At 43.8% G+C, this 25,988-nt stretch overlaps 1 protein-coding gene across 1 annotated transcript in view; it reads left to right on the forward strand.

The window, feature by feature from the left end:
* Nucleotides 1-25,988, forward strand: part of NLGN4X (neuroligin 4 X-linked) — a 300,908-nt gene that overhangs the window by 23,813 nt on the left and 251,107 nt on the right. The gene's annotated exons all lie outside the window — the stretch shown is intronic.

The following is a 25,988-nucleotide window of genomic DNA, read 5'->3' on the forward strand; positions in this document are numbered from 1 at the left end:
GAACTGGGGTCTCACACATTGCAGGCAGATTCTTCACCAGCTGAGCCACAAGGGAGCTCAAGAATACTGGCGTGGGGAGCCTATCTCTTCTCCAGTGGCTCTTCCTGATCCAGGAATCGAACTGGTTTCTTGCACATTGCAGGCAGATTCTTCACCAGCTGAGCCGCAAGGGAGGCCCAATAGTGGGTGCACCCAATTTCCCTTCTCATTAACGGTGTTGGAGGCAGTTCCCTTTTCTCCACACCCTGTCCAGCACTTCTTATTTGTGGATGTCTCGATGAAGGCCATTCTGACTAGTGTGAGGTCATGGCTCATTGTCCTTTTTTGATGTTCATCTCTCTAATATAGATTCGGGCTTCCCTGGTGGCGCAGATGGTAAAGAGTCTTCCTGCCATGCAGGAGATCTGCGTTCAGGCTCTGGGTTGGGAAGATCCTGCGGGGAATTAACAATGTTGAGTATCTTTTCATGTGCCTATTGGCCACCTGGATGTCATCTTTAAAATGTCTGCTTAGGTCTTCTGCCCATTTAAAAACAAACAGACAAACTTTTTTTTTTTTAATAGACTTTTTGAGCCATTTGTACAGTGCTCATATTAACCCTTTTGGATTGCATTATTTGCAAATATTTTCTCCTGTTCCGTAGGTTGTTTTTCTGTTTTGTTGGTGATTTCCCTTGCCGTGCAAAACCTTTTAAGTTTGATTAGGTCCCATTGGCTTGCTTTTGCTTTTACTTCTTTTGCCTTGGGAAACTGAGGTAAGAAAAATGGCTATGATTTATGTCGGAAACTATTTTGCCTATGTTCTCTTCTGCGGTTTTTATGGTGTGCTCATGGCTTTTCTTGGTAGGCATTTTTGTAAATCGGTATATGAAAAAAAGCATGTTTTTGGAAAAGCAACATAGCAGTATGCGTGAAAAGGATGAAAAATGTCCATCTTTTTTTTAAAAAATATAAACTTGTTTATTTTAATTGCAGGTTAATTACGTTACAATATTGTATTGGTTTTGCCATACATCAGCATGAATCTGCCAAAGATACACACATGTTCCCCATCCTGAACCCCCCTCCTTCCTCCCTCTCCTATCCATCACTTTTGAATCAGTCCCTCGGCCTTGTTTTTACAAAGTAATCTTAGAAAAGTGCTCCTGAAAATTTAGGCTTAAGAATTTCCATTTACGATAGGGGAAGTAAATGATAAATAAAACCCAATGAGAGGTAATTGATGGTCTCTTCATGGAATGAAATAGTGTGTAGGCTGCTTTCGTTTATTGTGTTTAAGGACTTGCTGATGAATAATACTTCAGGTACAGGGACTAGTTAGCTGTAACCAGAGCTGAGGGAAGACAGCTTTCCATGCGTCTTCTTTTTGGAGCACAGCTTCCTGTACCTCTTCACAGCCACTCAGGGCCCTTCCGTGACTAGCGCATGAGCAAGGGAGTCTAACCAGCAGATCTCTGTGTAGGCAGATAAAGAATGTGGCAGGCGACCAGTAGGAGCTGTGGAAAATGGGCGGTGGCCCACTCTTGACCGATGATACACAGGGTCTCCTTAGAACCCCTTGACCATGAAGGAACCTGGGAACTGAGGCCTGGGTTCAGAACCTGCCTCAGGCATCAGTAGCTGGATGTGCTGTGACATACCATGGACAAATGACCGAACCATTCCATCATTCTCCCATCCTCTCTAACACCTGTCGTCCACACTCAATCAGTAATATCCTCTTTAGGTTCTAAATGATTTGTTGATGTTCAGTTGCTAGGTTGTGACCAACTCTTTTCAATCCCGTGGACTGCAGCACACAAGCCTTCCCTGTCCTTCACCGTCTCCCTGAGTTTGCTCAAAGTCATGTCCATTGAGTCGGTGATGCCATCCATCCATCCATCCTCTGTCCTCCCCTTCTCCTCCTGCCTTCGGTCTTTTCCCAGCATCAGGGAAAAATATTCTTTTCCAGCGAGTCAGCTCTTCCCATCAGGTGGCCAAAGGATTGGATTTTCAGCTTCAGCAGCAGTCCTTGCGATAAATATTCAGGGTTGATGTCCTTTAGGATGGCCTGGTTTGATCTGATTCCGTAACACAGGTCAGATGTTGAAGCACAATCTTTAGGCGTGAACCTAGGGCTGGTGCGTTGGGTCCAGAGTGATGACAACAGAATCTTCAGAGGGCACTGTTTCTTTCACATTCTAGAGATCTCTGCGTCCTTTGTGCTTTGGTTAACGTCTGGTGCAGGGAGAGTTGATTGTATAAATGTGTGCCTGCCATTTCATTTGCAGTCCTCTCCACAGGGAGGGGACTGGACCACTAATGTGTGACTGTCTCAGCTTGGCATAGGACCCTGACTTTACACAGCTCTTTGTGGACCACATTCCTGTCTGTTATGTTTGCAAGAATTGTTCATGTAACTTCATGGCAGAACAAGGAACATCAAAAACCCTGAGTGTACAGAGTATATACATACACACACACACACATATATATATATACACATAAATATTGTAGTTGTTGTATATACATGAATGTATATATGTGCATGTATATATATGCATGTATATATAGTTGCTGTATATATATAAAAATTCTCCAAGCCAGGCTTCAACAATATGTCAACCACGAACTTCCAGGTGTTCAAGCTGGTTTTAGAAAAGGCAGATGAACTGGAGATCAAACTGCCAACACCCGCTGGATCATTAAAAAAGCAGGCGAGTTCCAGAAAACAAACGTCTATTTCTGTTTTATTGACTGTGCCAAAGCCTTTGACTGTGTGGATCACAATAAACTGTGGAAAATTCTGAAAGAGATGGGAATACCAGACCACGTGACCTGCGTCCTGAGAAATCTGTATTCAGGTCAGGAAGCAACAGTTAGAATTGGACATGGAACAAGAGACTGGTTCCAAATAGGAAGAGGAGTATGTCAAGGCTGTATATTGTCACCCTGCTTATTTAACTTCTATGCAGAGTACATCATGAGAAACGCTGGACTGGAAGAAACACAATCTGGAATCAAGATTGCTGGGAGAAATATTGATAACCTCAGATATGCAGATGACACCACCCTTATAACAGAAAGTGAAGAGGAGCTAAAAGCCTCTTGATGAAAGTGAAAGAGGAGAGTGAAAAAGTTGGCTTAAAGCTCAACATTCAGAAAACGAAGATCATGGCATCTGGTCCCATCACTTAACGGCAAATAGATGGGGAAACAGTGGCTGACTTTATTTTTCTGGGCTCCACTGGATAGGCCTTCACTTTCCAATTCAGGTGGTGTAGGTTCAATCCCTGCTTGGAGAACTAAGCTCCCATATGCACCCCCCTACAAAAAAAATCCTGAAATATAAAACAGAAGCCATATTGTAAGACATTCAATAAAGACTTTTTTAAACAGAAGACTTGGAGCATTTAGAGGAGGAAAGAGTAGCACATACAAGGAAAATAGGACAGCATTGTCTCAATTGTTTTTCACTCCCTCAGTCGTGTCTGACTCTTTGTGACGGCATGGACTGCAGCCCCGCCAGGCTCCCCTGTCCATGGGATTCTCCAGGCAAAAATACTGGAATGGGTTGCCATTCCCTCCTCCAGGGGATCTTCCCAACCCAGGGGTCAATGCCGAGCCTCCTGCATTTGCAAGTGGATTGTTTAGTGTCTGAGCTATCAGGGAAGCCCGCTTGTCTCCGTCACTATTTGCTTAATTTGGGCATGGAAACGTGTGCTGGTACAAGGTATTACGTGGTTGGTTCTGCTTCCCAAGTTGGGTTATGCACATTGTGTTGGTCACTCTTGTCCAAATGGTATACTAGTGTAGTAAGCCTGAAAGAGAAGATACACAGGTGCATTTAGAAACAAAAGATGAACCTTCCCTCATGGTAGAAGAAATGATCTAGTTACTATTGCATAGAACATAAAGCAGAAGCTGACTCGTCGGACTAGAGACCGTGATGCTGAGAAAGACTGAGGGCAGGAGGAGAAGGGGGCGGCAGAGACTGAGGTGGTCTGATCGCATCACTGACTCAGTGGACACGAATTTGAGTTCAACATCTCGAGGAGATGGTAAAGGACAGGCAAGCCTCGCCTCCTGCAGTCCGTGGGGTGGACTGAACGAGAACAAATTCTGAAATCACAGACAATTATCTCAGAGGTCCTTCCTCGCTGCAGTGATGATAGCTAGAATGAAATGCCAGAAATACTTTGCCCCTTGTATATACAACTGGGACAAAAATGTCCCCATATGCAAACACGCTATAAAGAGCACACCCTACAAAGAGAATGTTCCACCATCACCATTAACAAAATTAGCCAGTGGTCATTATCCTGGGATTTGTGGTACATTTTATATGGTCCTGATTAGATTCAAGAAATGAACAATAAGGCCTAATTGATGAAAAACAGGCTATAATTTTGTGCTTTTAATATAATGGCCACTGGCCAGATACAGACAAAGCGAAGAGGGTTTGGTTTGTCACTTTAGATCCATTTTCCCCATCCTCCTCGAAAATAGCCGTGATTTACAGTTTTAATATATTTTTCACGCACAATTAACATCATTGTTGCCAGATTTACAGAAGAGCTAGGAGTGTGAAGCTGCAGTGATTTATGTGGGATGCGTGAAAGAGAATTAATGCCACCAGCAGCCAGAGTTTAATGGGAAAACGCTGAAGCACGACATCTTAAAAATGAAAATAAAGTCGCAAAAACATCTCTGCTTTGTGTAAGTGTCTGGCCTTCGTGGGGGCTTCCCCAGGGGGTGCTGGCACTAGGGAACCCCGTAGCTAGTGCAGAAGAGGAAGGAGACTTGGGTTCGATCCCTGGGTCGGGAAGATCCCCAGGAGAAGCGCGTGGCAACCCACTCAAGTATTCTTTCCTGGAGAATCCCATGGAAAGAGGAGCCTGGCAGGCTACAGTCCATGGGGTCACAAAGAGTTGCCAACCAGTGAAGTGACTTAGCACATACACCCGGGCCTTGTAGATGCCTCTTTTTACTCTTTGCGAACCCACTGATTATACAGTCCATGGAATTCTCCAGGCCAGAATATTGGAGTGGGTGGCTATTTCCTTCTCCAGGGGATCTTCCCCACCCAGGGGTCAAACCCAGGTCTCCCACATTGCAGGCGGACTCTTTACCAGCTGAACCACAAGGTAAGCCCCTTTTAAAACAACAGTAGTGAATTCACACTGAGGACTTCGCTCCATTTCAGAAGGTTTCTTGTGGGCTTTCCATATGGGAAAATATAATGACTCTGTGATAAGGGGGACTGAGGGAAAATCCAGTGATGAGATGGACATTTGTAGAAAGAAATTTGGCATCAGGGAGTGTTTTAAGAATGAGAAACCTTTTTTTTTTTTCTTTCTTTCTTTCTTTTTCTTTTTTTTTTTTGCACAATTGGTACAGAAACTGACAGCCATGTATTGGATAGACAAATAGGTTTTCAAATTGAAGCATAGTAGATTATGGAGAAGGAAATGGCAACCCACTCCAGTGTTCTTGCCTGGAGAATCCCAGGGACGGGGGAGCCTGGTGGGCTGCTGTCTCTGGGGTCGCACAGAGTCGGACTACGACTGAAGCGAATTAGCAGCAGCGGCGGCACACTTGCAGGTCTACAGCAAAGTGATTCGTTCGTGTATTTTTTTCAGATTCCTTTCCATGATAGGTTGTTATGAGACAGTGGATATAGTTCCCTGTCCTATACAAATACGTGTTTGCTGGTTTTCTGTTCTATGTATAGTCGTGTGTATCTGTTAATCCCAGACTCCTGATTTATTCTTCCCCTCCTTCCCCTTTGTAACCGTTTGCTTGTTTTCTACATCGGTGAGTCTGTTTCTGTTCTATAAATATATTTCAGTGTTTTTTCATATTGTAGATTCCACAGACAAGTGATATCATATGGTATTTGTCTTTAAGAATTGCTTCAGTTAGTATGAACATCTCTACGTCTGTGTTCCTGCAAATGGTATTATTGCATTCTTTTTCATGGCTCAGTAATATCCTGTCATATATATGTTCCACATCTTTATCCATTCATCCATTGATGGCCACTTGGGTTGCTTCTGCAGATAGGTTTTTGTAGACATTTTAGTATATATAAAAAAATTGTCAGTCTTGGGTGCTTGTGAATGACTTTGTTATGCTTTTTTGTTTGTTTTGTTGTTTTTGAGAGAGAGGAAGGGGACCTTTTCATTGAATCTTGGAAATTTTACTGAAGGAGGAAATGGCAACCCATTCTAGTATTCTTGCCTTGGAAATCCCGTGGACAGAGAAGCCTGGTGGGCTACAGACCGTAGAGTCATAAAGAGTTGGATACAGCTGAACACACAGGCATGGAAGATTAAAATACATTTTTGGCAGGAGGCGCACCCATAGACAGATTTCTTGACTTTTCGCACGCCTTTGTTTGAGTTGAGAAGCAAGTGAAACTCCTTTTAAGCGCAAAGATGTGACCTCCTACGCGTGACACCTGTTCTCTTTTAATGGAAAGGGAGACATTTTGAAAAAAAAAAAAAAAAAAAGGACAAGGTAAAGACCTTGCCAGAAAATATTCAGCTATCTGTGAATTTAGCATTTTGGAGCGATGATTATACTTAGGGAAGCCTGCTGGTCTATGTAGATCATAAATGTAGACAGGCAAAATCCTGCGTCAATCCAGTGGGTTCAGCGAAGCTTGTTTCTAGAATGCCTTCTCCCCGACTGTGACCTCAAAGCTCCCTCCTGTCTGTAATGGCAGGTTTTCTCCGATTTGCAGTGCTCTGTTCTGCCCCGTTTACATCCGATGACCTGCTTTCCTTCTAAATCCACCGCAAGCAGGAGTCTAGTAACAGGACTGTATTCCTGTATATCCTCTCCAAGAGTGTTTAAAGTTGCTAATGATGGGGGCATTCAAAGTATAGCTGAGGCTTATTATCCATAAATTGAGATCCGTTTCTGCCTGAATATTAGACTCGTCTTTTCTCTCTCTCTCTCTTTGAAGGGAGGGCTTCACTGTTCTCTGCAGCTGCTGTACTTCCCAGCATCAATTCCTCTTCGTTCTCCTAAAACTCCCCGAGCTGCAGGATGGGGTGAAATGCCCACCCACACAATGTTGGAGGGTTTGCAGGTTGTCCTAGTCTCGTCAGGAGAAAGCCCAGCAAATGCTAGGAACACATCACACGACAAGGGAGTTTTATCCTCAGGAAGAATTTGGACATGTGCAGAAAGACCCAGGTAGAAGGCATTTTCATAGCCGAGCGCTTAAGATGGCAAGAAGGAAAAAAAAAAATGGACGCACCATTTTTCACAGTCTAGAATTTGTTATGCAATTAGAGATACAATATAAGCGTGGGATATCAGCCATTAAAAAGCCATTATAGGGTAATGTTTAGTGACATGGCGGAAACAGAGGGTGTTGTTACGTCAAAAGCATCTTAATCGTATCAATTCCTTCCATTGCACTGCAGTGTTTTTAAGTTGCCTTGTACAATCTACTCTGGGGCGTCTCAGGTTTATTTCTTATTAAGACAAGAATAGAAACCAATGACAGACTGACACAGTGGATTTTGAGAATATTTACAGTGGTGTCAATAGAAGATCCCGCTGGCTTCCTTCATCCTTCAGGTTACATCCCCCTTAGGGACCCCATGTCTTGGCTTTCCAGCCATAGGGTGCTAGGCACACAACTCAGCATGCTCTGCTTTAAAAAAAATCAGCCATAATTTTTTTTTATTTTAAACATTTCAAGCGTCTTCTCCCAATTCCCTGCCATCGTTACCACCATGTCTGAAGTAAAAAAAAAAAAAAAAAAAAAGAATAGTTTTCATTTATCCATAATTCCTCAACACTTTTTTTTTATCCTCCCTTAAATCCTTTTGTGAAGGACATTGAAGAAATACTAGTCTATTTCAAGGTCATGAAATGTTTCTCTTACATAGCATTTTGGGAACGCTGGAGTTCATCCCTGCGTTTTTATCTATGCGGATTTTATTTGTACGTATGGTGTGAGGTAGGGATCTGATGTTATTTTCCTCCAAATGGTGAACAAATGTTTTCAAGATTGAAGATAAACAATGTGTCTTTAGCCAGTGATTTGTAATGTCACCTGGGGTCCAGGTAGGGCAAGATGGAGCACGTAGAGGGGTATATTGGAAAATGTGTGTGTGTGTGTGTGTGTGTGTGTGTGTGTCTTCTATTGATTCAGTCCTGTCTGGCTCTGTGTGACCCCGTGGACTGTAGCCCACCAGGCTCGTCTGTCCATGGGACTCTCCAGGCAAGAATCCTGGAGCGGGTTGCCATTCCCTTCTCCAGGGGATCTTCCCAACCCAGGGATCAAACTAGGGTCTCCTGCATTGCAGGCCGATTCTTTACTGTCTAAGCCACCAGAGAAGTAAACTAAACTAGGAATCAAACAGAGCAAATAATCTGTGTTTTTCTTCTTCACCCATTCCCTTCCTTCTTTGTAAGTGTTTATTCTTCCCCATACAGTGGAGAATCAGTGTGTCAAAATCTGTAACATTCTGCTGGCTTTGTTGAAAGCTGTATTAAATTGAAGGATTTTTTTTTTTGTCTTAAAGAAAAACAGATACTTTTCCAAATTCTTGAAGCCCCCATGCATAAATTGGTAGAGTTCAGCAGTTACTGAGTTCTTAACTGTGTTAAAATGATATCAAAGGTCACTTATTTGGGGGGTACATGTTATCTTATTTCCTATGTCACTTCCTGCTTCTGATACAAAATGATATCTTGACTCTTGATACGTTATGAATATATATTGAGCGATCTTTCTGAGTCGTCTACTCTTTTGAGTGCTCACCAATTAAAGTGCTTGCGGCTAAGGAAGCTCATTTAGCCTCAAGTCTGTGCTCCACAGCAAGGCAAGCCACTGCATTGAGAAGCCAGAGCATCAGGACTGCATAGGGGCCTCCACTCCACACTCTGCTCGTTTTTTGTAGAGAAAGTCCACACACAGCAGCAAAGACCCAGTGCAGCCAAATATAAAAATAAATACATAATAAATAGATTTTTAAAAGTGTGATGTTGACTAGAGGGTTGTTTTTTTTCTTTTCACAAATGGCTATTACCAGATAAAAGAAATTACCTGCAATTTGGAATGTTTTAGTAAGTTATTAATAGAATTTTTTTCTAAACTATAAATAGGAATTTTGAATGTTGTAAAAAAAAAATAAAGTAAAAGTCTTGGCATGTCTACAGCTGATTGCATGACATCTTTCTATTTTTTCTCTTCACCTGGTTTAATGATTTGTTTTTTCCTATTAACGTATTTTGAAAACAGCCCCATGTTGAACATGATGTGAACTTTTGAAAAATTGTGAGTGCTCTATTAAGTCTGGTTTGTCAGTGTTTCCCTTAGGATATCTGCACCAGTACCTCCATCAGTGAATTTGATTTAAAATTGAATTTGATCTACTTTTGGTGAATGAAAAAAACTTTTTCTTGCTGTTTTGTCACTGAGTCCAGTTTGAGTATTTTGCGACCCCATGGACTGTAGCCCACCAGGCTCCTCCGTCCCTGAGATTCCCCAGGCAAGAATACTGGGATGGGTTGTCATTCCCTTTTCTAAGGGATCTTCCTGATTGAGGGGTCGAACCCGGGTCTCATGCCTTGCAGGCAGACTCATTACCTCTGAGCCACCAGGGAAGTTGCAAGTTAAAGTTACTCTTAGAAAAATATTTTGGCTGCTTCCTTTCATTTTATCTTTTCTGAACAAATGTCAACACAGAGGATCATTAGCAGTTGCCTGAAAGTTATCTTGATTGGAGAGTTTTATGTGGGAATTCGTTTTTATTTATAAAGTCTTTAGTTAGTTTCAGTTCAGTTGAGTCACTCAGTCGTGTCCGACTCTTTGCTATGATGTGGACTGCAGCACGCCAGGCCTCCCTGTCCATCACCAACTCCCGCAGCTTGCTCCAACTCATGTCCATTGAGTCGGTGATGCCATCCAACCATCTCATCCTCTGTCGTCCCCTTCTCCTCCTGCCTTCATTGGTGTTTAAGATGGTGATGGACAGGGAGGCCTGGTGGGCTGCAGTCCATGGGGTCGCAAAAGAGTCGGACGTGACTAAGCAACTGAACAACGACAAACTTTTCTTATTTTTTCTCAAATATTTATTTACAAGTGACTGAACAAGAAATGTTTATTTTTTCACAAATATTTATTTCAATTTAATTTTTTTAGCATCAGTGACTATATCATTAAAAGGGTTTTTTCTTTTCTTTCTATTTTTTCTCAATTTTTTTTAAATTACTTACTGAGTCCAAGCTTGGTCTGCTCACCTCCCTAGAGGCCAGTGAATCCCAGAGTTGAGGTCTTGAGGCAAGGAAGAGGCTTTAACTGGGGAGCCAGCAGACCTAGACGACCACTGGCTAGCTCCTCAAAATAACGATCTGATTGGGGTCTGGATGCCAGGTTCTTTTATATATCAGAGAGAAAGAAGCAGTGTGGTTCAAAGGTCAAAAGGCAGAACAGAGAGGTAGAGAAAGTTGGGAAGTAAAGTGAGAGGGTCTTCAGGCTTGCAAGACATCTCCAGGAGAATATACAACCTTGGGAGGGGTGTGTTAATCTCTCTTACCCACAGGTGGGCAGGGACGAACCCTCTCTCCTTGAGCTAAACAAAAAGGCTCTTTAGTTTATAGTCCAGCAGAGGAGCAGGTCTTCCAGGCAACCGCTGAGTATGATGATAATAACAAAAGCAAGGAAAAGCAAGTCAGACAAACAGTTTCCAACTTGCAGTTAGAATTGGCTTTTCCCCTGCAACATATATAGGATTACTTCCAATGAAATCCACCTTTGTTCCTTTCCGTTCATCACGTTTTGATCTCGCTTCAACCGTCTTACCGGATGTTTGCTTACATGACTAAGCTTTTCAGTAAATTAGATTTCATGTTGCTAATTATCTCAACTGTTTGCCTGTTCCCTGTTTCACAGATTTCTACTCTTGTCGCTATCAGACATTATTTTGCTATTTACTTGCATTTATTCTGTTTCTTTTATTCTAGGTTTTCTGTTTGTTTCTCTGGCTCATTTATTTCCAATCTTTCTTGTTATCTTGTAAATGTATTTCAAAGTTTTAATTATCTCTGAAAGCATTTTCTTTGGATCTGTCGAATTTGTCCATGTGATGCCTTAGTTATCATTGAATTTCAAGTATATTGTATCTTTTACTCTAGCTTTAAAGTATATTCTCAGACAGATCCAATGTCCTAACACCTTTTGTATGCACTCGGTTGCTCAGTCGTGTCCAATTCTTTGTGACCCCATGGACTATACTCTACCAGAATTCTCTGTCCGTGAGATTTCCCAGGCAAGAATATTGGAGTGGGTTGTCATTTCCTATGGGATGTTGTAAAGTATTGAGTTATAATTCTAATGAATTATGTATCAAAGAATATATTGGCTTATGATGATGCTTCTTTAAAGTACCGCTTGCGATTGGAACATTTTGTCAATATTCTGTGTGTGCTTGAAAGCTGTACACACGCACACGCACACACACACACACACACTCACACACACACACACTCACAGACACACACACACACACACACAGACACACACACCTCTGTTTCTGCATATGCACACTTACAAACGTGTATTTTGAGGGGCATAGATTTCCATGTATAGCTGTCAGATCACATTTTATCTCCTAATTTGATCAGTTCCTAGAAGATGCTATTTTAATTTATCATATTTTTACTTACATTTCTTTCATCTTAAATGTTAACAGGTTAACATTGTATATTAATATATAATAACATTATCTGTTATACAGGGAAAGTGAAAGTTTCTCAGTCATTTCTAACTCTTTGCAACCCTGTGGTTGGTAAAATGCCAGGGTCCTCTGTCCATGGGATTCTCTAGGCAGGAATACTGGAGCGGGTTGCCATTTCCTTCTGCCAAGGATCTTCCTGACCCAGGGATCTCACCCAGGTCACTTGCATTGTAGGCAAATTCTTTACCCTCTGAGCCATCAGGGAAGGTGACATTGTATAATATATAATATTAAATGTAAAACTTATAAAAGTGAATTATATATATATTGGGTTGGTCAAAAAGTTTATTCTTTTTTTTCTATACCATATTGCAGAAAAACCCAGATTATTTTTTTGACTAACTGAATATTATTGAATGTATAAATAGATTACAGATTGCATATCTAAATATATAATTATAACTGCAATTATTATCATACTATAAATATATTTCTAAATAATACATATGTGTTACTGTTTAATAGGATGCTTTACATGTTCTTCATATAAATGTACAATATATATATATTACTTTTTTTACACACCTTGCGGCTTTGTTATGAAGCAGTTACATAAATATGTCTGTTACATCTTTGCTCTCTTTTCCTCCTTTCCCAGAGTTTAGTAAATCATCGTGATGTTTATGATTTTTCATCTGAGATTACATTCGCATCCCAGAAATGTTGTCAGTCAGTTTATATTCTGCTTTATCTTTTTAGTCTGTTCTATGTCAAGTTTACTTAGCCTTGAGTTTTAAATATATCTACTGTCAACAGCATATTGATAAAACTATTTGTGGTTCTAATATATCCTTTTCTCCCACTTGTATTTCTGCAGTTACATTTCTATCACAGTCTAAGTGAGAGTCGCTCAGTCGTGACTGATTCTTTGCTTCCCCATGGACTAACAGTCCGTGGAATTCTCCTGGCCAGAATACCGGAGTTGGTAGCCTTTCCCTTCTCGAGGGGATCTTCCCAACCCAGGGATCACACCCACACTGCAGGCAGATTCTTGTCCAGCTGAGCCAGCAGGGAAGCCTGAGAATATTGGAATGGGTAACCCATCGCTTCTCCAAGGGATCTTCCCGACCCTGGAATCGAACCTGTGTCTCCTGCATTGCAGGTGGATTCTTTACCAACTGAGCTATCAGGGAAGCCCCTATAATTCATGTTACAATTTCGGTGTAGTCTGTTTGCCATGCTTACTTGGTTTTTATTTACTTTGCATTTTTTTTGAAGTGAAATTGTCGAACTCTGAGTTATTATCGCTGTTTTCTTTGTCATATTGTCTTTTCCTGGGGTTTGTTTTCTTCCGTCTTCCTATAGGATGGATTCGTCAAGGTTTCCTGTAACCGCCTGAATGTTAGCATCTGTAATTACATTTTGCAGTAAGATGCATATCTGTTCTTAATATTATCAATTAAATGTTTTTTGATAGTTGGAGATCGGGATAAGGACTAGTACACTTTTTGCCTGCCTCTCTTCTCACCCCCACCGTCCCCTACCGTGCTGGATGGTAAGGGAACGTGCGCTCTAAATGACTGTTTTCTGAGACTGCTAATGCCGTAAGCTTACTTCGGTTGTATCGCTTTCTTCTAGTCCTGTGTCTTTCTTGGCAGAACGAAATCATTCAAAGAGTATTTTCCCCGAGGGCTCAATGCAGTCAATTTTATAAGACTTGCAAATTTGGTTTTCCTTTTCATTTAACAGATAGATTCACTGTATATAAAGTGCCACACTTCCTTCCCTTCCCTTTAACTTGTTGAAAATAATACTCCACATATGTACTGTGTTGCTTTTTCTATATCGACTTGCTGTGAAAACCTCTGATTACAATGATTTGGTTTCATTTGCTCTTTTTTTCTCACTGGAAGCTTGAAAAGTATTCTGTGTGTTCTTAATGTTCCTAAAAATCATAGTATTTGGTCCAGAAATTGATTTTTTGGTTTGGTTTTTAAAATAAGCTTGTTCTTTAACTTGTGAATTTTCCGTGCTAAGCATACATTTTTCTTTACTGCTTGGACAGTCTCAGACATTCTTCTATCCCCCTCTCCTCCCCCCCTCCTTTTTTTTCCAGTTTTTTTTTTTTCTTTATTGAGATAAAATTCATGTAACATAAGGTTTGTCATTTTAATCATTTCAAAAGAGGCTTTGCTATTGGCTCAATGATTAAGAACCTTCCTTCCAATACAGGAGACGCTGGGTCGGGAAGATCTCCCGGAGGGGGAAATGGCAACCCACTCTAGTATTCTCGCCTGGAGAATCCCATGGACAGAGGAGCCTGGTGGGCTACAGTCCATGGGGTCGCAAAGAGTCGGACACAACTGAGCGACTCAACAAGAACAGTAATCATTTAAAAAGGGTGCACTTGAGTGTCCTTGAATAGAATGCCTCTCAACCTTTTTGGGCTGGTAAAGAATGTGCCTGCAGTACAGGAGATCCGGATTTCATTCCTGATTCAGGAAGATCCGCTGGAGAAGGGATAGGCTACCCACTCCAGTCTTCTTGGGTTTCCCTGGTGGCTCAACTGGTAAAGAACCCGCCTGCAATGCAGGAGACCCTGGTTTGATCCCTGGGTTGGGAAGATGCCCTGGAGAAGAGAAAGGCTACCCACTCCAGTCTTCTTGCCTGGAGAATCCCATGGACTGTAGAGTCCATGGCGTCGCAAAGAGTTGGACACGACTGAGCAACTTTCACTCTCAGCCTTTTAACCTGGGTTGTCTTTTGATGGTCCCCCTCTGAGATAACATACATATTCAGCCTTTCTCTTCCATATCTTGGGATGGAGGGCATTTCTTTTTCCCATTCCTCCATTCCAGATCCTTCTGGGAAAATGACTTCATCTTTTGGCATACACATTGTCTTTGTTGGTTGAAAATTTTCACTTTAGCTGGTTCTTTGAATTTGGCAGCTCCACCATCCTATTTCTCTTGCCCAGCAACTCTTGCGACCCCCTTCAAACCTGTTCTGTGTCTGTTGCCTTCCACTGGGGGAGGATAGTTAATAATATCCTTAGAGTGAAGCCTAATGTTTACTCCAGTCATCCATCGTTCTGATAAACAGACGATTCTATCTGTCGTATTTGTTGGATTCCATCTGTCTTATCTGTTCCTGTTTCCTAACTGATCCTGAGTTGATCAGGATCAGTAAGTCCCCTACATACGAATCTGTTTACTTCAGAGAGTCTGTTATTACGTCAGAGTTGTTGAAAAGTCCCAACAAAGTTAGCCTAGGTTCCCAACGAACACGGTTGCCTCTGTACTTAAACTGCTTCAACGCTTGAAATAAAGATCCTGTATTCCTGTATTCTATCCAGTAACGCACAACCGCTCGTTAACGAGACTTATGACAATGTATGCAAGACACGTGAGCTACGTTCCCGGATTGGACATGCGAACACACACGTTCGCCTCTCTGATGGTTTGCAACTTGAAGGTTCCTATGTGGGTGACTTGCTGTGTTTCCTTGGAGCCAGCAGATAACCCTGACAGGTCACTTACGTCCATTTTCTGCTCAGAAACCCTGCTTTCAGCTTGATGCTTCTGGGCATATTGGAAGGGGCTGTGGATCTCCCTTAAAGGGGCTGTAGAATTTTCTGGCTCCTCAACCAAAGTCTTTATGCCCTTTTCCCTCTTGTCCCGTCTCCCCTCCACAGGCAGGCTCTTCTCCAAGAAATCTACAAGGTTGAGTTGTAAATACACTTTTGCTGAAATTCGTCCTCTGTGTACAGGTGCTGCATTCTCAGAGTTGTGGGTGAAGTAGAAACAGCTAGCTTTCTAGCATTGCCAGGCAGAGGGCAGCCACCGTGGGCAGATGCCCTCAAGATTGTGTGTTCTGCTTGGATGAGATAGAAAGGAGTCTTGTAACGTTCAAGAAGCAGGGCGTGGTCAGCTCACAGACATCCTTCTGATGGGATGGTGATGAAGTAACTGCAAGTCAGCATCAACAACTTTCGTGTCCAACTGCTCTGCAGTCTCCCTGCTTGTGGGCAGCATGAACTTAATTTATCCCACCTGGTGGGCTTTTAATAAATGCTAAACAGCTCAAAGGCTTGGCTCAGAATATTATCTGTAGCCCTTGACTGTGTGTGTGCTAAGTTGCTTCAGTCGTGTCTGACTCTTTGCGATCCCATGGGCTGTAGCCCTCCAGGCTCCTCTGTCCATGGGATTCTCCAGGCAAGAATACTGAGTGGGTTGCCGTGCCCTCCTCCAGGGGATCTTCCCGACCCAGGGATTGAACCTGCGTCTCTTATGTCTCCTGAATTGGCAGGTGGGTTCTTTACCGCTAGTGTTACCGAGAAGCCACTCTATCCTGTGAGGAGGAGCTGAAGGCCCTTGACTTTGTGTAATGGCTAAAGTATTATTATTGTTGTCTTGCTTGACTATTTTCCTTTCCTTCTGCATTTCCTCACATGCGTGATTAAATGCATCCTTGGACTAAAGTTTTCGTACAGAAGCAAGGCAGGGTGAGGACCATGGTGGGGCTGAATTCTGGGAAGGCCTCACAGGGTTCCTGCTGGGTTATGCCTCCAGTGGGAAGCCAGACCTCTGTGGAGTTCACAAGAACCCAGGCACCTTGAGTTTTCCCAGATCTGTACCGTGAAGCCCCTGATTCAGAATCCTGGTGATAGGAAACACCATGATCCCCTGGTAACCAGGAAGGGTTAACTGTGAATTTATGCTGAATGTGATGTTGGAGAAGACTCTTGAGCATCCCTTGGACAACAAGGAGATCCAACCAGTCCATCCTAAAGGAGATCAGTCCTGGGTGTTCATTGGAAGGATTGATGCTGAAGCTGCAATACGTCGGCCACCTGATGTGAAGGACTAACTCGTTGGAAAAGACCCTGATGCTGGGAAAGATTGAAGGCGGGAGGAGAAGGGGACGACAGAGGATGAGATGGTTGGATGGCATCACGCACTCAATGGACATGGCTTTGAGCAAACTCTGGGAGTTGGTGATGGACAGGGAGGCCTGGCGAGCTGCAGTCCATGGGGTGGCAAAGAGTCAGGTTTGCCTTAGCTACTGAAGAACAGCAAAAGGTAGGTCTGCTCCTGTGACTGTAACCCCCACATCTTGCTGCTTTTGTTATTGCAGGCCATTGTTAATGTGATAGATACGTTATTATGTAAATATAATGGCCTGCCTCAGGGAGACAAACTTAGCCACCCACTTGTGAAAGACTAGAAAGCAAGACTAAGCATCCCCCTGCCTGAGGCTGGCCATCCTGGGGGACATTCGCAAGAACTGAATAGTCTTTTTACTTCTTCACCCCACCCGCTCCTGTCAGATCCATAGCGAACCTGGCAACCAGCCCACTACAAGATGGTTATTCAGAGTCCCTCCAGAATGGGAGTTCCAAGGTGGCTCAGTGGTAAAGAACCCACCTGCCAGTTTGAGGGGATTCTGGAGATGCAGGTTCGATCCCTGGGTCAGGAAGACCCCCTGGAGAAAGGAACGCCAACCCACTCCAGTATTCTTGCTTGGAGAATCCCATAGACAGAGGAGCCTGGTGGGCTACCGTCCATGGGGTTGCAGAGAGTTGGACACGACTTTCTTTTTTATTGTGCTGTCCCTAAGTCTTTTCAGTTGTGTCCGACTCTTTGTATGATCCTATGGGGTGTAGCCCCGCAGGCTCCTCTGTCCATGGGATTCTCCAGGCAAGAATACTGGAGCGGATTGCCGTGCCCTCCTCCAGGGGATCTTCCGGACCCAGGGATCAAACCCAAGTTTCTTACATTGACTGCACTGGCAGGTGGGTTCTTGACCGCTTGTGCCGCCTGGGAAGCCCATTCTTCTTTTAATTAGAATGTTGAAATCCGATTGTCTTGCAGTCTGAATCTGGATTCTAAAATAACTAAGCACAAGAACCAAATCTAAACGTGATTAGTAAAGAATGTTGAGAAAATGGCGAAGGCTTTGCTTTCAAAATACAGTAGGCATCTGAGCCAGTAACACACAAACACAGCCTCCAGAATCAAGGCCCTTCCTGGTTCCACCACCTCGTCTGGGATTCATTGCTCTTCCTTGCAGTGAGCAGAGTGACCTTGGACACTCTACCCAGTGAGGGAAATGTGGACACTCAGTCTGAAAGCTCACTCATCTTTCTCACCTGGGCGGTTCAGATTCGAGGACACTCCTATCTTATCACGACGGGACACAGCTACTGTTTATCTCTCCAGTTCAGTTCAGTCACTCAGTCGTGTCCGACTCTGCAACCCCTCGGACTGCAGCATGCCAGGCCTCCCCGTCCATCACCAACTCCTGCAGTTTACTCAGACTCAGGTCCATTGAGTTGATGATGCCATCCAACCATCTCATCCTCTGGGGTCCCCTTCTCCTCTTGCTTTCCCAGCATCAGGGTCATTTCCAATGAGTCAGCTGTTCGCGTCAGATGGCCAAAGGATTGGAGTTTCAACTTTAACATCAGTCCTCCCAGTGAACACCCAGGGCTGATTTCCTGTAGGATGGACTGGTTGGATCTCCTTGAAGTCCAAGGGACTCTCAAGAGTCTTCTCCCACACCACAGTTCAAAAGCATCAATTCTTCAGCGCTCAGCTTTCTGTATAGTCCAACTCTCACATCCATATATAACTACTGAAAAAACCATAGCCTTGACCAGACGGACCTTTGTTGGCAAAGCAATGTCTCTGCTTTTTAATATGCTGTCTAGGTTGGTTATAACTCTCCAAGCCCTTCTCAATTTTTGTAGTGATCTCAGATGAGATAAAGAGTTGGGTCACAGAAACAGAGAAAGGAATCGAGGTGGCTCATTGAGAAGATGGTGTGGAAAGTTCTGTGACTCAACTGCTTCTGGCGTGACGCTTTTTCCATCCGTCGATCAGAAGAAGCAGTTTCCAGACCTCTTAAAATAACTGATGCTGGCTCTGCGAGGAGTCTCTCACAATATCTGGCCGCATCTCCATCCTATATTCTTAACCTGTGAGCCAGCCAAGCTCTGGCATTCTGGAACTTTGGGATTGCCAGTGGTCCTCTTAGAACATGGAGCAGCTGTGTGTTTCTCAGGACACCTCCACATGTCCTGCACTTTGTGACCTGTTGACTGTCTCGAAGACCCGAATTGACTTTGGGAAGCTCCTCTTTATTGAGACGGAGCTACACAGTGGGCTCTTGTTTTCTTGTTTCATTTCTTAGTCATGTCTGACTCTTTGTGACCCCCATGGACTGCAGCCCACCAGGCTCCTCTGTCCATGGGTTTCTCCAGGCAAGGATACTGGAGTGGGTTGCCATTTCCTCCTCCAGGGGATCTTCCCAACTCAGGGATCGCGCCAGAGTCCCTTTCATTGGCAGGATGCTAAATGTTAGATTGGTAGCTGTGGATTGGAGTGTTGGCTGGAAATGGAGAGTGTGGCCTGCAGAGGCCCATTCAGGAGACCTCAGAAATTAGAGGTGTTTTGAAGTTATTAGGCTGAGTCAGAGTTTCGGGAGAAATGAGTGTATGTAGAGAAGCAGGTGCTGAAAAATAAGGAGGAAGGGAAGGAAAGAAGGAGAGGAAGAGAGAGACATAGAAGGAGTAAAACTTCTGTAATCCATCATGCCAATTATTTGCAACATGAGTGGTTTCTCTTCCTTCCCATGGTGAGTTGGTTTCTGCCTTGCTTTCCTGCCACATCATCCTCATTCTAGAATGCAAGCCAAGGTGGCTCAGGAGACCAGGCTGACCACACTGGGAAAATTGGCAGTCGTCCTTCAAGCTTCTGCTCCAATGTGGGATATGTCATGTTGAGAGAGTCAACATGAGTTGATTCTAGTTGAGCTGCTTAGAGTCAATTTCTAGGCAGGTTGATAAAACGTCCGGAGTCCCTGAGGAGGAGAGAGAGGGGTCTGGAGTTCTTGAGGAGGAGATAAGGGGTCTGGAATCCTCAAGGAGAAGGAAAGGACAAAGGTTTTTTCTAACATTCCTTAGTCTTAGTCACTTCCCTTGTGGCTCAGCTGGTTAATAATTCACCTGCAATGCAGAAGACCTGGGTTCGATCCCTGGATTGGGAAGATCCCCCGGAGAAGACAAAGGCTACACACTCCAGTATCCTGACCTGGAGAATCCCATACAGTCCATGGGGTGGCAAAGAGTTGGACCCGACTGAGTGACTTTCACTTTCTTTCTAGTCTTAGTCACATAAAACATTGTTTTCTTTAAGCTGGTAATTACAGAACAAGCCAACTCAGTTTCACCTCTGTACTAAGGATTAGGTAACAGCAAGATATGTGCTTGAGGACAGTTTCTCCTTCTTGAGAACCTTCTGACTAATCCTGTCATCTTAGAATGTATATTATGGGAGTGGGCCTGGTAAGATCTTTCTATTGTTAGTGCTACTAATCCTCTCATCTTAAACTATAAATGGTGGGAGTGATTCTAGTAAGATCTTTACAACGTTGAGACATTCTTTTCATATATTGTAATAACCAATTTAAAAAGTATATAGCTCCTTAGCAACGGGGTACTCTCTGTCCCTCTTCTGATGTTGATGTCAGAAGCTTTGTCTGTCCCTTTTTATACTTTAATAAAACTCTGCTACACAAAAGCTCTGGAGTGGTACCTGGTTTGTCCTGAAGCTAAATCTTCTTCTAGAGATCATGAGTCCATCAGTGTTCACTGCAAGCTGTCAGTGTCCACGCTCAAACCTCTGGCTCCATGCTGCAAGGAACCAGCCAGTGGCTCTTGATGGAGACTAAACAGGAGATGTGTTGCAGCAGGCACGCAATGTATGCAGTGTTTCAGAGGGAAAAAACAGAATTAGGAATTGACTGTGCTAAACGCAGCACTTGAGAGTAATGATCCAGAGATCACAGGTGACTGACCACTGTGACCGTTGCTTGAAGGTCATGATGACCTTGCTTTGTTGGGGCTAAAGCTGCTTTGAAGAGGCCTCCAAAGAGTCAAGAATACCAACGGAAGAGACTCCGCTCAAGGAATTGTGCTGTGTAAATAGCGGCACATGGGTGGGGCCGTCTGTAACTGTGGGTTGGAGGCGGGAAGGGTGTGAAAAGTGCAGGGTTCTTCCAGGTGCAGAAGGTTAGAGCAGGTTTGTGGGATGAACTGAAGAGAGAGGTTGAAGATACAGGATGGGAGACTTGCGTGATGGTCCAGCACTTCCACTTGAGTGATGGTCCTGTGGTCCAGCATTTCCACTGCAGGGGCTGAGACTTCCATGCCTGCTGAGATCCCACGTGTTGTGTGGTCCAGCCAAAGGGAAAAATAAAAGATACAGGATGAAAGAGCTGCAGCATGATGTCAGTGAGTTCAGTGGGCTGGATGGTCCCATGGAGTCGGGAGCTCACAAAGACGGGACCTTTCCATGCCTGCCTGAGACGCTCGGGGTGACGGGGACTCTTGGTTGAGAAGCAGGAGGCTGGGCTGCTGGGACCTTTGGAGGGGTATTCTTCTGATTGTGTGTGCTTTCTCACATCTGTCCCTGAGAGCAAGGCTGTGGAGGGGCTGGCACAGAGAGCGTGGAACAGACCGTTAGTAGACAGGGTTGATGAGACCATGGCATGACAGGCGATGGAAAGAGGTCTGTGTCCTGGTCAGGTGCCCAGCAAGGGGGTATAGCAGGAGCTGGAGGGAGCCTTCCGGAAGGATGGATCCGAAACCTAATGTGGGCAGGCTCAAGGCAGGTAGGGGAGGGGAAAGGCTAGGAAGCTTCGTGCCTGACTGGTTACTTACGTACTTATTTTGTATTGAAGTATAGTTGAGTTACAATGTTATATAAGTTTCAGATGTACAATGTAATGATTTGGTATTTTGTAGTTTATGCTTGATTTAATGTTATAAAATATTGGCCATATTCTCTATGTCGTATAATGTTGTTCAGTTGCACAGTTGAGTCCGACTCTTTGCCACCCCATGGACTGCAGCACGCCAACCTTCCCTGTCATTCATGAGTTGGCTCAAACTCCTGTCCATCGAATCGGTGATGCCATCCAACCATCTCATCCTCTGTCGTCCCCTTTTCCTCCCACCTTCAATCTTTCCCAGCATCAGGGTCTTTTCAGTGAGTCACCTCTTTGAATCAGATGGCCAATGGATTGGAGTTTCAGCTTCAGCATCAGTCCTTCCAATGAACACCCGGACTGATTTCCCTTAGGATGGACTGGTTGGATCTCCTTGCAGTCCAAGGGACTCTCAAGAGTCTTCTCCAACACGACCATTTGAAAGCATCGCTTCTTCGGCGTTGCATTATACATCGTTGTGTCTCATTGATTTTACACGTAGCAGTCTGTACTTTCAGCATCTTTTCCCTCCTGCTCAGTGGCAACCGCCAGTTTTGTCCTCTGAGTCGATGAGTCTCTTTCTGTTCGATTATATACCTTCATTTTACTTTCCAGATGTCGTAGAATAACAGAATACTTGCTTTTCGACATGCTCAAGACGGGATGCGAGTTTGTTCTGCTTCGTGCTAGGCCATCATGTAAAATTCATCTCTTCTCCTCTCAGTTCCTCCTCCCCTCTGAGCGATCAGTGTGTTCTGGAATTCCTGATCTGAATTATAAAATGATTCTCTCAGCCACTCCCTGGTTAAAGAGCACACCTCTTTCATCACAGGATCAATATTTTTCTTTTCTTCTCTTCCCAAAAGCCACTTAGAGATGAAGACCCACTTAAGGAGATGGGTTGATCTTTAAAACTAGCTTATTGATGGCAAGAATCGAGTTCGCGGTGACTGGTGTCAATATCTGTCAGGGATTGGTTCTCTGGATTGAATGAGAGAGAGAACCTTTCGTGTCGCTGGTCCTCCACAGGCTTTGGATGGTTTGCGGGATGAAAGTGATGCTTTCTGAGAACGGAGATGTTTAAAAAGAAATGGCAACCTGCTCCAGTATTCTTGCCCGTGAAATCCCATGCACAGAGGAGCCTGGTGGGCTACAGTCCATGGGGTCGCAAGACTTAGACATGACTTAAGTGACTGAACTGTCTCAGCAGACGTTAGAAAATGGGCAAGGAGGTTTACTGAACTTCCTTGTAGGTAGAAATGGTTCACAGCCTCACAGATAAGTTTTATACCTACAGTCACCACCGACCACGGTACCGGGGTACCTTCATTTTAATATTTGCCTGTGTGAAGGAAAATGTTCTCTGATGTGATTTTTTGTTTCCCTGACTCTGATAACGACAGTAACAAGGAAGAAATGTCAGTAATGAAGAGAAAAAATTCTACTTAAGGCTGTAGAGAAGCTTATCAGATGTTGCAGGGAGAGATGGTGTGTGTTGTGTTTTGGCCAGCTGGGTTGCTTTTGCTATTTTGTCATATCTGACTCTCTGTGACCCCATGGACTGTAGCCCACCAGGCCCCTCTGTCAATGGGATTTTCCAGGCAAGAACCGGGGAGTGGGTTGTCATTCCCTTCTCCAGGGGATCTTCCTGACCTTGGGTTGAATCCATCTCCTGCTTTGGCCACTATCGCCCCCTGGGAAGCCCTTGCCAGCTGTATAGGAAGAGACTTTACAGCTGCTACAGCTTCCCTGGAGGCCCAGCTGGTCAAGAATCCTCCTGCAACTTGGGGGACCTGGGTTCGATCCTTGCATTGGGAAGAGCTCCTGGAGAAGGGCAAGGCTGCCCACTCTAGTATTCTGGCCTGGAGAATTCCATACACTGGTAAAGAATCTGCCTGCAGCGTGGGAGACCTGGGTTTGATCATTGCATTGGGAAGATCCCCTGGAGAAGGGCAAGGCTGCCCACTCTAGTATTCTGGCCTGGAGGATTCCATACACTGTATAATCCATGAGGTCGCAAAGAGTCGGACACGACTGAGCGACTTTCACTTTCAAGTCTTGTTAAGAGCTTTCCATCACAGGAGAGCTTCAGCTTGGTTTTAACATTGATGGCATTAGTCAGGGGGAAATGGGAGATTGTGAAGCTTAAAAGGTATGCACACGTGGTAGAGACCCAGATGGGAATGTGTGCATATGATGCTTTTATCTCTGATTATAAACAAGAGCTGAATGTTGGAATCTGTCTCAGTAATTAGTTCTATCAGTGGATGCAGGAAGTGCAACTGAAAGCGTTGGTCCCTCAGTCATGGCCAACTCTGCGACCCCTTGGGCTGCAGCCCGTCAGGCTTCTCTGTCCATGGGATTTCCCAGGTAAGAATACAGGAGTGGGTTGCCATGCCCTCCCGCGGCGGATCTTCCCCACCCAGGGATCGAACTTGGCTCTCCTGCACTGCAGGCGGATTCCTTACCACTGAGCCGCCAGGGTACACGTAATAAATGAAAGTGACAAATATCCTTCTAAGGCTATTCCTTCCTACACGTTCTTTGCCAAGAGCGGTTTTAAGTCTCTGAAGCTTTAAATCTGTGGCTCTGAGACAGGGGAGAATAAACACAGGGAAAATGAAAATGGAGCCTAATTTAAGATTCATCCGTTTAAAAGAAGCAGTTCAATTCTGTGAACATCTATAGTAGCTCAGACATCAGTTGACTATTCAAGTCTATCTGTCTATTGTATCATATGTATCTTTTTGAGACTGAAGGATGTCCCGACCTGAATTAACCCTTAGTATCCTGCTCAGAGCCAGATCCTTCAAAAGGACTGTGATGATCCTCTGTTCAGTTCAGTCCCTCAGTTGTGTCTGACTCTTTGCGACCCCATGGACTGCAGCACCCCAGGCCTCCCTGTCCATCACCAACCCCTGGAGCCTGTTCAAACTCATGTCCATTGAGTCAGTGATGCCATCCCACCATCTCATCCTCTGTCGTCCCCTTCTCCTCCCGCCCTCTGTCTTTCCCAGCATCAGGGTCTCTTCCAGTGAGAGAGTTCTTTGTGATAATGCTAGATGGTATAAATCTGGGACTTTTGTTAATTCTTTCCGAATTTGGGACTTATTGAATTGTAAATCACTCCAGGCTTTCTTTTTTCTGTAATACCTAGTAAGTTTTAAAAAAAATCAACTACTTATTTCTTTTCATTAAAAGGTTTTTTCTACTACTTTGCATTTTTAGATATTTTTTCTCAAGTTTAAAGTATAAAAGAAATATGTTATATGTAAGTTGAAAGGTACATTTTAATATCTTTCAAGTTTATATGTATGCAGATTACTCCCTTGAGAACACAGTATGTAAGATTTACATTCTTGAGACAATATTATAAAAAACTGCTTTTAGACTGTACTTTTAACTCTAGTTTTATTTTTTTTTTTATAAAGAGTTGTTTCTTTTTTTTTAATGTGGACCATCTTTAAAGCCTTTACTGAATTTGCTGCAATTTTCCTTCTATTTTGTATTTTGCATTTTCTTTTTTTTTTTGTCCACAAGCCAGGTGGGCCTCTTAGCTTCCCAGCCAGGGATCGAACCTGTCCCTCCCTGTACTGGAAGGGGAAGTTCCAACCACTGGGCTGCCAGGAAGTCCTGGTTTAGTTTTTGCTTTACAAATTGTTGGAGGGGACATCCAGTCTCCTTGGAATCTCATGTTGTCCATATCCCACCCTGGATTCCCTCCTCCTTAGCATCCTCTGTTACTAACGTACATCTGATACAAATAAGGAACCTGTCTGTGTGCAGTGTTAACTAACCACAGTCCACACAGCTTCCAAGTTGCCTCAGTCTTCATCCTTTGTGTGGGCCTGAGCCAGGATCCCATGGTCTAATGCGTTTATTCCTTATAGCTGCTGGGCAGCTCTTGTCTGTGACCGTCTCGCCTCCTTTGCTTGTCTTTTGGGACCCTTACCGTTTTGGAGGAGGACCGATCAGGTATCGTGTGGAATGTCCCTGCATCAGGGTTTGTGTGGCAGTTAGACTGGAGTTGTGGGTCGGGAGCTGAAACCCACAGAGGTGCCGTGCCCATCTGCTTACATGGTGGCCAAAGGGCTGTGCCCTCATGGCCCATGGTGTGACCTTCATCGCCCGGCCAAGGTTGCCTTCTCGGGGCCCTCCACCACGGAGGGACTTTCCCCCTTTGCCTGTCATCCTCTTTGAAAGAAGCCCGTGCTGTGTGTTCCTGGCTTCAGGATCGGGACTCACTGCTCTCTTTCTGTTCTTCGTCTACATCATTTGAAGGTTTTTTGCATGAGAGATTTGTCCATCTTCCCCTGTTTATTTATTCAGTCATTTACTTGTGCCAATATGGAGTCAATAGATACTTTAATCTTTGGTTTAGAATCCAATATTGTGTTATTTACCCACAACTGGTTTTAGGAAATAATCTATAATTGCAATATATATATATATATCAGGCACACACATATATATATATATATAATATGTTATATATTTTGACTTTATAATATGTATTATATATTTTGACTTTATA

Source organism: Oryx dammah, unplaced genomic scaffold, assembly GCF_014754425.2.
Source record: "Oryx dammah isolate SB20612 unplaced genomic scaffold, SCBI_Odam_1.1 HiC_scaffold_23, whole genome shotgun sequence".
NCBI classification, from domain to species: domain Eukaryota; kingdom Metazoa; phylum Chordata; class Mammalia; order Artiodactyla; family Bovidae; genus Oryx; species Oryx dammah.